The 10,978-nt window shown below is 49.6% G+C and overlaps 1 long non-coding RNA gene across 1 annotated transcript; it reads left to right on the forward strand.

The window, feature by feature from the left end:
• Positions 1–113: 113 nt before the first annotated feature.
• Positions 114–10,154, forward strand: LOC112605747. Its single transcript, XR_003115560.1, has 4 exons — positions 114–335; positions 4,220–4,310; positions 7,361–7,472; positions 10,059–10,154. It is a non-coding gene; the product is annotated as an uncharacterized LOC112605747 (long non-coding RNA).
• Positions 10,155–10,978: the final 824 nt, after the last annotated feature.

Consider the following 10,978-nt stretch of genomic DNA (forward strand, 5'->3'; position numbering starts at 1 on the left):
CAAAGGCAGGCAGTGACCCCTAGCGGCCGGCGAAGCCGAGGCGCGGGGGGTGGGGGTGGAGTTAGGACCGGTCTGGGGACGGCTATGGAGGAGAGGGCGGGATGGAGAATCCCGGCTAGCAGCGTCGGAGCTGGCAGGGCTTCTGTAAGTCCTCTGCTCCCACCCTGCTCCCATTTCACAGGCGAGGAAACAAAGGCCCAAAGAAGAGTTCCGCCCGGGGCGGAACGTGGCAGGGCTCGCAACAGAACCGTCTCCGGAGATCCCTCTCCTCTGCACCACTTGGAGGCTCCACGGAGAGGCAGCGGTGCGCGGGGCGACGGGGAGCTGCCAGAGAAGTCGGTGGTGGGCTTGAGTGGGTGAGACGGGCCCACTGAGGTTTCTTGTAGAGTTTCTTTTCTAATCCCTGCTCCCTTCGGGGGTTCCTTTCCCAAAAATTGAAGCACCCCGCGCCCCGCACTTGCCCAAACAGAGCCTGAAACCGAGCTCTCCTCCAGTTTCCAGGACCTTAGTTTTGAGAGATTTGTGGGGTTCCCGCTAAAGTGGATCGTCCAGTCAGTGTCCCTGGCAGGGCAGGGACTCTCCGCCCCATCCCGTTCACCACCCACCACATCCGGGTGTGGTAGGATTTCTGCCAAGGCGACTGCGCCCTCCAGGCCTGCCCTGTTCCCCTTGCTCTGGTCCTTCTATCCCCATCCCCTTCCCCTGGGGGAGGAAGACAGACAGAGTTTGCCACTAAGGAGAGCTGAATTCTCCCCAGACCCTGGCGGGACCCGGCTCCCTCTACCCTTTGCCCAGCCCTCTAGGCAGGCAGGAGCAGAGGGGAAGTGGCTGTTTCTGATAACATGTAAATTCTGGTTCTTCACTGTAGAAGGGGCAAAGACAGCACCATATTCCCACTGTCTGGGTTCCGGCCCTGGAGTGTCTCGGTTTCTCGCTGAAGTAGTCAGATCTGGCATTCTCATGAACACTCACCCACTCACTGTATGGTCTTTTACATGTAACAAATGTAACCTGGGCTTTCTTTGTATCAAAACACAGTGCCTGGCTTGGGGATACAGAGACATTATCATTGCCCTAAAGGAACTCAATCTAGTTGAGGGGGAGGGGGAAGACAGACATAGAAACGGATGTTGTAAACAAATATTTGATATGGGATTGTGTGGGTTTGGTGGGTCACAGAAAAAGTACCCAGTTTAGCCCGGGGTGCGGTTGGTGTAAAGGCTTCAGGGAAGGGAACACAGGGTCTCTGTGAGTCATCTATCAGACCAAGGTAAGTGCTGGAGGGCAGAGACATAAAAGACACTGGATTTAAGGTAGAGGGTCAGCATGAGGAAAGGAATGAAGGTAAGCAATAGTTAGGGGAGTAGGGGGCCCACAACAGGGGCCCACAAAGGGTTGACTGGTGGTAGGCTGAGCCTAAGACTTGAGGAAGGGAGAGGCCTGCAGATTGGTGAATCATGCCCGGAGGGTTTTAAACTGGGGAACACGCTATGAAATTTAGTTTGTGGCAGCCAGGAATCTGCCATCTGGCTGCTGAGTGCTTTAAGGGCCAGGGTTGAATTGAATTCACTGTGGTGGCCTTCAGCTCTGTGCCAGGCACATTGAGGAGCTGAAGGCATGGGTTTGAAGGGGCAATCCCAGATGTACCAATGTCTTCTTGTTCCCTGCTCTTACCCTCCCATCCTCTCCATCTTTATTTTATTTTATTTGAGACAGTCTTGCTCTGTTGCCCAGGCTGAAGTGTAGTGGCGTGATCTCAGCTCACTGCAACCTCTGTCTCCCAGGTTCAAGTGTTTCTCCTGTCTTAGCCTCCCGAGTAGCTGGAATTACAGGTGTGTACCACCATGCCCGGCTAATTTTTGTATTTTTAGTAGAGACAAGGTTTCGCCATGTTGGCCAGGCTGGTCTTGAACTCCTGACCTCAGGTGATCTGCCCTCCTTGGCCTCCCAAAGTGCTGGGATTATAGGCGTGAGCCACTGTGCCCGGCTGCACCCTCTCCATCTTTAGGTCAGGCTTCTTTGATCCTCTGATCTTAAATGAGCTTCCAAAGAGGGTGCGGCCAGCGGGGAAGATGTGGCTGCCCGGGGATTGGTTGGGTGGAGAAGATGGAAGCAAGTAAGTGATATAGTATGGTTGTTCACTCATCATCTTTAAACAAGCAGGGAATGTTGCTGGGGGAGGGGACATTTAACTGAGACCCTGAAAGGCAGATCAGATTTGGACCAAAGGAGGCAGGAGAGAGAATCTTAGGTGGAAGGAACAGCTTGTACAAAAACATGGAGGTACGCGGAGGTGGAAGAGGTGTCACCTGTGTTAGGACAGCAGGCAGTCCAGTTTGTTTTGTGTTTTAGGGATGTCTAAGAGAAAGGGACAGGTAGGCACAAACAGAATGCAAAAGGACCAGAAGGTTTCCTTTAGTGACAAGAAGAAACACAGGACCAAGCAGCAGGAAAGCAGGCTTTGGTTCCTGCTCTTAAGCTATGAGCCCAGGAGTCACTCTTGCTTCTTACCTCTTCCTAAACCACCATATTCCAATTCTGTTGATTCTTCCTCTTCTGCACTCATGGTCTTTACAATACTGACAGTATAGCCAGTCTGCACTGAGGTGGGGAGTAAAATGTAATGGTCCAGCACATGGAACTCTGGAGAGCTAATCTGCCTGGAATTCTTTTTTTTTTTTTTTGAGGAGGGAGTCTTGCTCTGTCGCCCAGGCTGGAGTGCAGTGGCCGGATCTCAGCTCACTGCAAGCTCCGCCTCCCGGGTTCCCGCCATTCTCCTGCCTCAGCCTCCCGAGTAGCTGGGACTACAGGCGCCCGCCACCTCGCCCAGCTAGTTTTTTGTATTTTTAGTAGAGACGAGGTTTCACCGTGGTCTCGATCTCCTGACCTTGTGATCCGCCCGCCTCGGCCTCCCAAAGTGCTGGGATTACAGGCGTGAGCCACCGCGCCCGGCCTCTGCCTGGAATTCTTAAACTTCAGCTCTGACACCCAATAGCTGTGTGTCCTTGGGCAAGTGACTTAACTTCTCTGTGCTCAGGTTCTTTCTCTGTAAAACAGGGAGAAATAACAGCACCTACCTCTTGAAGTTGTGAGGATTAAATGAGCCAAACATGTGAAGTGCATGGAACACTGCCTGGTGTACAGGAAAAACTGTTTAAGTGTTAGTCATCATTATGATTGTCATCTGTCTCCCCACATCCAGTTTTCCCCTTTCTGAAAATGGTTTACATATATTTTACAAGCTTTGTTTTGAAATAATTTTGGATTTGCAATAGAGTTGCAAAAATGGTACAGAGTTCCATATGCCCGTCAATCATCTTCCCTGAATGTTAACATCTTATAGAACCATGGTACATCTATGAAAACCAAGAAATTAGTGTTAGTATAATACTATTAACTGAACTACAGAATTTATTCAGATTTCCCCAGGTTTTTTTCCCACTAATGTCTATTTTTTGTTCCACAATTTAATCCAGGATACATTACATTTAGCAGTGGATTATTTTCAAATGCCGATGGTCAAGTCGCAATGCCAGGAATGACTTCTTGGCCTGCCAGACTCTGAGACCAGTGTCAAGTCCTCAACAAGGCCTAAGGGCCCATGCCTAAGGGCCCATGCCTGCTTCTGCAGCCTCATCTCACCCTGCTCCGAGGCTTCGATGAGGAGCCACTGGGATTTCCAATCGTCCCCTGCTATAGGCTTTGAATACTTGGGACCACTTTAGTGATGGTTTATAGTGCCTGATTCACTCCCCATTAGACTGTCAGCTCCTCCAGGGCAGGGATCATGTTGCTCTTGTTCTCTGCTATATCTCTAGCACCTAGGACATGCCTGGTACCTGATAGGCTGTAATGAAAATGTGTTGATTAACTCACATCCTGTGGCCACTTTCTGCCAATCACTTCCCCTCTCTGGACCTCAGTTATCTCATCTGCAGACTGAGGAGTTTAATTTGTTCACTGGTTTTCCAGTTGTGTTTTGGAAACCCTAGAATTTCCTGGGCTCAATAGGAGTCACATTTAAAGAGCATGTGTTTTCATGTGCTTGAAAATTGGGCTTCTGAGAAAGGTATCTCTTAATGGATTCTGAAGATTCTGCTGCTTAAAAAGATTTGAAAACCTGACAGATTATTGTATATTATGAATTACATATAGTTGCATGATTTTACAACTCCATTATTGTTAATTAATTAATTTATTTGTTTATTTATTTTTGCAGGCAGTGGTGAGCCATGGAAGGTTTCTGAACAGAGCACTTATTGGGAGCTGTCAGAGCTGTGCTTCAGGAGATGAATCTGGCAACAACGTGGGTAGGATGGACAGATGATGATTGGTCAGTGAAGGAGGAGGGGACTGAGGAGAGAGGGTTGTCATGGAAGCCAAGTGAGAAGAGGATTTAATAGAGGAGGAGGAGGAGGTTGCTAACAGTATCTGATGCCGCAGAAAGCAGGTGGGGATCAGAAGGGGACTTTGGAAGCAGTGGCAAAACCACCAGTGACCTTTGAGAGAGTGATGTTGGTGACCAGGCAGGGGCTGAACCCAGATCAAAGTGGGAGGAGGAGCAACTGGAAGGTGAAAAATCAGAGGCAGCAGGTGTCCTCTCTGCTTTTGAGAAGTTTGGTGGTGGATGGAATGAGCAAGGTAGATGAGAAGCTTGGAGAGGCTTAGCAAGACAGACCAAGAGGCTTATTTTCTCTTTTTTCATCAGAAACTACTGAGCATTTTGTAGTCAGAAGGAAAAGAGCTAGTGGACAGTGAGAGAGTGGAGAAGCAAGTGTAAGAAGTGAAATAGGTTGTCGTTTATGGAGCAAGCCCTGGGTTGGGGGGCACTGAGGGTGGGAAGGGGTCAGCCTTGGAAAGGAGAAGACCCATCTTTCTCTGAGCCTGGAGGGAAGGTGAAGAGAATAGTGAAGGTAGAAGTTTTGGTGGGGAGTAGTGAAGGTGGAAGTTTATAATAAGGTCATTACAGTACAGTGGGAGCTGAAGTTATCTGCAGAGAGAGGTTGGAAGCTGGCTTCAGATTTCACAATTGAGAAAGCCAAAGGGCGTGTTAAGGGGAGTATGACTACGAAGCTTCCAAAATCTACAGGGAGAAAGGAGCAAGCATCATCTATGTGTCTTCATAGGGAAAAGTCAGGACCAATAGTCATATTTTTGGAGGAGGTAGATTTCAGTTTGGTCTAGGCAAGACTGTTGAGGGATCTTAGTTGATTGACAATGGATTGACCTCCCAGTCACTTTTCAGACTCAGGCTGCAGGCCCATTCATCAGGCATGCTGTGCATGGGCTTCTTGCCCTGGCATGGAGCATGGATGCAGTGAGTCCACAGTCCCTCCTGGCCCTGAGACTTGATAACTGCAGGAATGACAGCCCACTTGAAGAGCAGGCCGTTGGGCTCACCTTTCTCACTGACCTCAGGGCTGGAGGCATGAGGGGGCAACTAGACAAAAGATCAGCCCTGGGGAAGGTGCCATCCCTAGGAAACTCTCCTCTGAGCCCTCCCTTGACTTCCACAGGTTCTTTCAGAGAGGCAGCTGTTGGGCTTGGAAAAGGCCCAAAGTCAATACAATAATGACTTCCTCTCCCAGCCATGTCCCAGGCCCCTCTGTGTCATTCATAAATTGGCTAATAAAGTTCACTTTGATGTGAGAGGAGCCCCATTAAGAATTCCCCAAGATTCCCTGATCCCCTGAAATCTGTCAATAGGAGAAGATATATTGGAGTGGTATGCTGGATGGGGGTCACCCCCTTTTGTGTCCCCAGTGCTCACCCTGGTGTCAGTTGAGGCTGAGGGCAAGGGGAGAGGAAAGGAAGAGGAATCTCATGAAGAAAGTATGGCTAAAGCCTTAGCCAACCCCAAAGAGGACCCACCTGGCATGGCTACCCTCTTGCCCTAACCTGAGGCCAACCTCACCTCAGGCAGTGCTCCCAGGGTGGATGGGAAGCCACAGCACCTAATTACTATGATTATCACGCTGGTGGCTGTGGTGATTATGATGGTGCCTCTGTATCCCACAGCGCTTAGCAACATTTAATTACTGTTATTCCTACGGAGATCACTGCAGAGCCTTGGCTGCCATTGCTCTTGGGGATGGAGCAACTACACACAGCTGCACCCACTCCCCAGTCCAATGATCCACTGTGTTGAAGTGCTGCCAAGACGGTTAGCAGACACCAGCCTCTCCCTTGTGGGCCATGGTGTCCCAGTGATCTGCATGGCATTTGGGGCTGAGCTCTGAGCGGTGGTAGGAAGGCCCCAGTTCCATCTTGAACCATCCAACTCTCTAGAAAGAAGGGAAATTGGTCTCTGCCCTGTGTCTGGTCAGAAGGCCCTCAATATACTCCTGTGAATCACGACATCCCAAATCCTAAAGAATTCTGGATGTGAGTAGAGGCAGCATTCCTGATTAGGGATGGGAGCACTAAAAACTCAACAGTGATACTGAGAAGAGGGTTTCATCCAGGGTCCGCATAGACCAGAGAGCTTAGGTCATGAAGATGGGAAGGGACGGAGTGGAGCTTCTGTGTGGAGCATACCTTATGTAGAAAGACAAAAGGGAAAAGGGCTTTGAGAAAGGAAGATACTCAACCTCCCACCCACACTGTCCTCCCTTTGATGATGCTCTTATATCCAGGGATGGGTGTTATAGTCAGGATAATTATCAGGGTGGACTACTTGTCTAGAGGAACCAGATTTTTCTTGCAAGTTATGTGGAAACCAAGAAATAGAAGGTATTGTTAGGGAAGAGCAGAGTTCCTGGATCAGCCCAAGCCCAGCAAAAAAAGCTCATGGTGGACGCCTGCCTGGGAGTGGGGACGTGAGGCTGGGGCTGTGGAGCTGTGGGTCTTGACTCTTTGGGTCTCAGACCTTTTCGGGATCCGATGAGCGCTGTGTCTCTCCCTGAAAACTGCACATACGCACATGGACAGTGTTTGCATGGCAACCTGCTGAAGCCCAGCTGGGGCCTTGAGTTAGGAATCCCTGCTGAAGAAGAAGTGCTTTGGGAAGGAGGCAGTCCTGAGCCCAGACTCCCTGTGATCTGGGCTAATGACTGATGCTAATGACATGGAGAATCCCAAATGAGGAAAATCCAACCCGGACTTCTATAATGTGACGTGAAAAGAACAAGCATTATCCCTAGACTGCATTATAACTCTGTAAAAATACACACTTATACAGAGAAAATGTGAAGGCGACATGGAGAAATGAAAATAATTTGTGGGTAAAGAGTTTTTATCTTATTTAAAATTTACTTAAATATCATTATGAGGCTACTTTAATAATAGATTTAATTTTTTTTCTATATTATGTAAAGTGCTTTTCCTGAAGAAATGAGCTTTCGAATTATATTTGATTTAGGTTAATATTAATGCCCTGTATGTCCTGAGTACATGTTTCTAGAAAGAAGTGATCCAGGAGGCTGCCAAGTGGCCTGCAGGTGACATCCTGAGGGTAGAAAATGCCCATGCAGGTAACTGAATTCTGAGGAACATGAGACCACATGCTGCCCAGGAGTTCTGGAGTTAGGTTTGAGTCCTGGACCTGCCATTTACTAACCATGAAACCTGGAGTTTACCTGGGGCCAAAGAGGGGGTGTTTCCCAGGACACGGGACTTTCAGTGCTAAAACTGGGAAGGTCCTGGGCAAAGTGGGACAAGTTGGTCACCCTGTTAATGAGCTATTAATACCTCTCTGAGCCTCAGTCTCCTCACTTGTAAGATGACACTGGCGACTCCCAGGATCTTTGTAAAAGCATTGTGTAAGCCATCTTCACACCTGTTGAGGATGATGGTTATCACTGGTGGGGTGGGATGGAGGAGGGGAGTGGGGAAAGGGGTGTTTCTCCCCAGCCTTGAGATCTGAGAGACCAAGAGCCTGTCTGGATGGATACCATGATTTGTATATGGAGAGCTTAAGACAACTGGTCTCTCACAACTGGCTTTTAACAATAATTCATTCAAGAAATATGTATGGGCCACCTACAATCAGATCTGTGCCACGCATTTGGATATTCTGTGAACGGCTGCAACACGCTGCCTTCCTTCCTGGGACCCAAGTCTAATGGGGGAGGCAAGGATCCATAAGGAAGTGGACAGCAGGGAAAGCTAGGGACTTCGGGAATGTCAGGTGGGCAGGGACCCTCCCCTAGTCTAGGGGTCAGGAAGGGTCAGGACGTGTTCCTGCAGAGATGAGTAGAGCCCCCTTGAGGGGTGAGGACTGGCTGGCCAGGGATGTTATGTTGTAGAGAAATCGGGCACAGGAGAAGGCAGCAAGAAGGCCCAGAGGCTGGGTGCTCCGAAGGACTGAGAGTAGTTCGTTCAGTCTGGCTGGTGCGGTGCAAAAGGAGAGTGTGAGAGAGGGCCTGGGGAGTCACGTGCCCATGTCATGTGGGCTTTTGTGCTGCATTATGGAGTTTGGACTTTATCCTGAGGGTGGCAGGGAGCCGTGCATGGTAGGGCTGTAGCAGAGTGAGCGTGTTTTATACCTGGCCACTCAGCAGCCCCAACCTGTGTTGTGCTCAGATGGCATTCCTGGTCCAGGCACTGGTTTGCCTGTTAGGCCCAGGTCCTCTGGGCTCTGTCTGTCTTGCTATAAGGCTCTGAGCCTAGCCCATCTGTGGAATGCTTCTGCAGCTCCAAACCTGGTGTAGTCAATCTGGACATTCCCCTGGCAGGGGTCTGCTGCCTGGTACAGACTGTGACTCCAGAGAGCAGAGTGGCACTCCCTCCCAAACATGCTGCTGTCACCACAGTGTGTCTGTGTGGGTTTGATGGCTGCGTGGCAATGGCGCTCAGGGCATGCCGGGGGCTCACGCAACCCAGGCAGCTAATGATTAACAAACAATTATACTAATCGGCCTAGAAACAGGGAGGCCGGTGTGCGCCCCTATGCATGCGAATGCACACACATGCATGCGCACACACATTCAGATTCGCTGACATTTATGCCCATCCTTTCATTGAAACTCAGGTGAGCACATGGAGAGATTCCCTGCTACCTAGATTAGATGAATAGGCATTGCATTACTTTACATGCCATTACCTTCATCAGAGACATGCCCCTCCACCACTGACACATGGATGTCACAAGTGCTCTATACACAGCCTCACACAGATGCCAGCACACCTATACTGGCCCAGACCCCTTCTCATGTCTTTACAAACACATTACAAGAGTTAAAAAGGAGCATCCATATCAAGTGTCTAGCACAATGCCTGGCACATAGGACTATTATATTCTATTTTAACATGCTATTATTATATTAAGACACTTTAATATGTGCACATATACTGACACACTCACAAGACACACACACATTGCCCCATACATTCTTTAAACCCAGGTGCACACACAAGAGCTCCACCTTTCCACAAACTGACACATACACTTCCGTGTACACAAACAAGCTCACTCACAAAGACATGCAGGTTGCCATAATGTGCTTTCCCATTTGCACCTACACACAATCACCACCACAATAATAATAATAGCAAAACCAAGGTGGATGATTGCTTCATATTTTTCAAAGGGTTTTCAGGCCTGTAATCTCATTTGATCCTCGCAGCAGTCCTGTGAGACGGGTGGGTGGAGCAGGCATTATTACTCCAGGTTTACGGTTGAAGCAACAGAAGCCAGAGGGGTGAAGTTCGCCATCTGGGAGGTGGCCTGAAACTCAGATCTGACTTCTCGGTAGTGAGCTTTCCATGCCTATTTGACAACTTCCAGCCCTCACTACAGAAAGCAGCAGCCAGGGCAGGGGCCTGCTAGATTCTTGATTCCTGGTCAAAACATTTCCCCGAGTCAACCCCAGCTGAGAAGTGGGAATTGGAGGCTGATAAAGGGAAACCGCCATCATTAGAAATCCCATAAAGTCTCATTTACAACCCCCTGTCAGATGAAAGGAGCAATTGACTACGTTGGAGGGAAAAGCAAATACCGATTTCCTTTAGGACTGCCCAGCCTCAGACAGCTGGTCCTAGAAGGTCCTGAGGGTGGGGGGATCCTGTTCCATCAGGGCTGTCCTCAACTCTGTGCACTTTCTCTCCCCTCTGTCTAGGTCCATGTGTGGGTCCTTAAGCTCTAATTTGAGAAAAAGGGAGGAGAAAAAGACAAAGAAGGCTCTCCCCTTCCCTTGGATCCCCTTCTGCTCCCACATGCCTAGTGGGAGCCTCCCGCTTCTACTTGAGCCTTCAGGACCCTGTCTCCTACCTGTCTGGGCCAGACATGAGGAACAGGTTGCAAGCCTTCCACCACCTGACCTGCCAAGTCCATACAGGCCTTAGATCCAACAACTTAGAAAGGTAATGAGGGCAGCTTCCTTCGAAGGGCCATGTTCAGTGGGGAGGTGGCCTGATGATGAATGGAGAGGTGGAGTGATGGCCCCTTAATCTGCTTCTGATGCTGCTACTTCTTCACTCTGGTTTCATCATTATTGTGTGCCTTAGTTTCTCTATCTGCAAAATGGGAATAGTAACACCAAACTTACAGTGCTATTGTGAGGTGTGCAAAGTCCACGGCACAGTGCCTGGCACAATGCTGGGCCCCACAGGGTCAGGCCCTGTCGCCTGCCTGGGCAGCTTCTGGAGGAATGCCTCCACTGCCAGGGCTGGAGGGGTGGCATGGCAAGAGATGCCTCCCCAGCCTCCTGGGTGTGCCAGCTCTGGCTGGGAGGGAGGGGCAGGGAAGGGACATCTGTTTGACACTCTTATCAGCATCCATTACCTGGTGTGTATTTTCCCAGGAGCTGATTACATTACAGCATGTGTTGATAAACATTTGGAGTCGGAGTACAGAGGAAACTGAGCAGAATGTTAAGCGGGTGGTGCTTGGGTCAGGAGATGCTGAGAAAGGGCTGGCTGTGATGAGCTGGGAGTGGTGACGAGGACCCCAATCTGGAGGCTTCTTCATTTGCCCAGCCCCTTTCTCTTTCTGATCTCCCTCCACCCTACTGCTCTGGCCCTAGCAGGGCATCCAGAC

Source organism: Theropithecus gelada, chromosome 14 (assembly GCF_003255815.1).
Source record: "Theropithecus gelada isolate Dixy chromosome 14, Tgel_1.0, whole genome shotgun sequence".
Taxonomy (NCBI): Eukaryota; Metazoa; Chordata; class Mammalia; order Primates; family Cercopithecidae; genus Theropithecus; species Theropithecus gelada.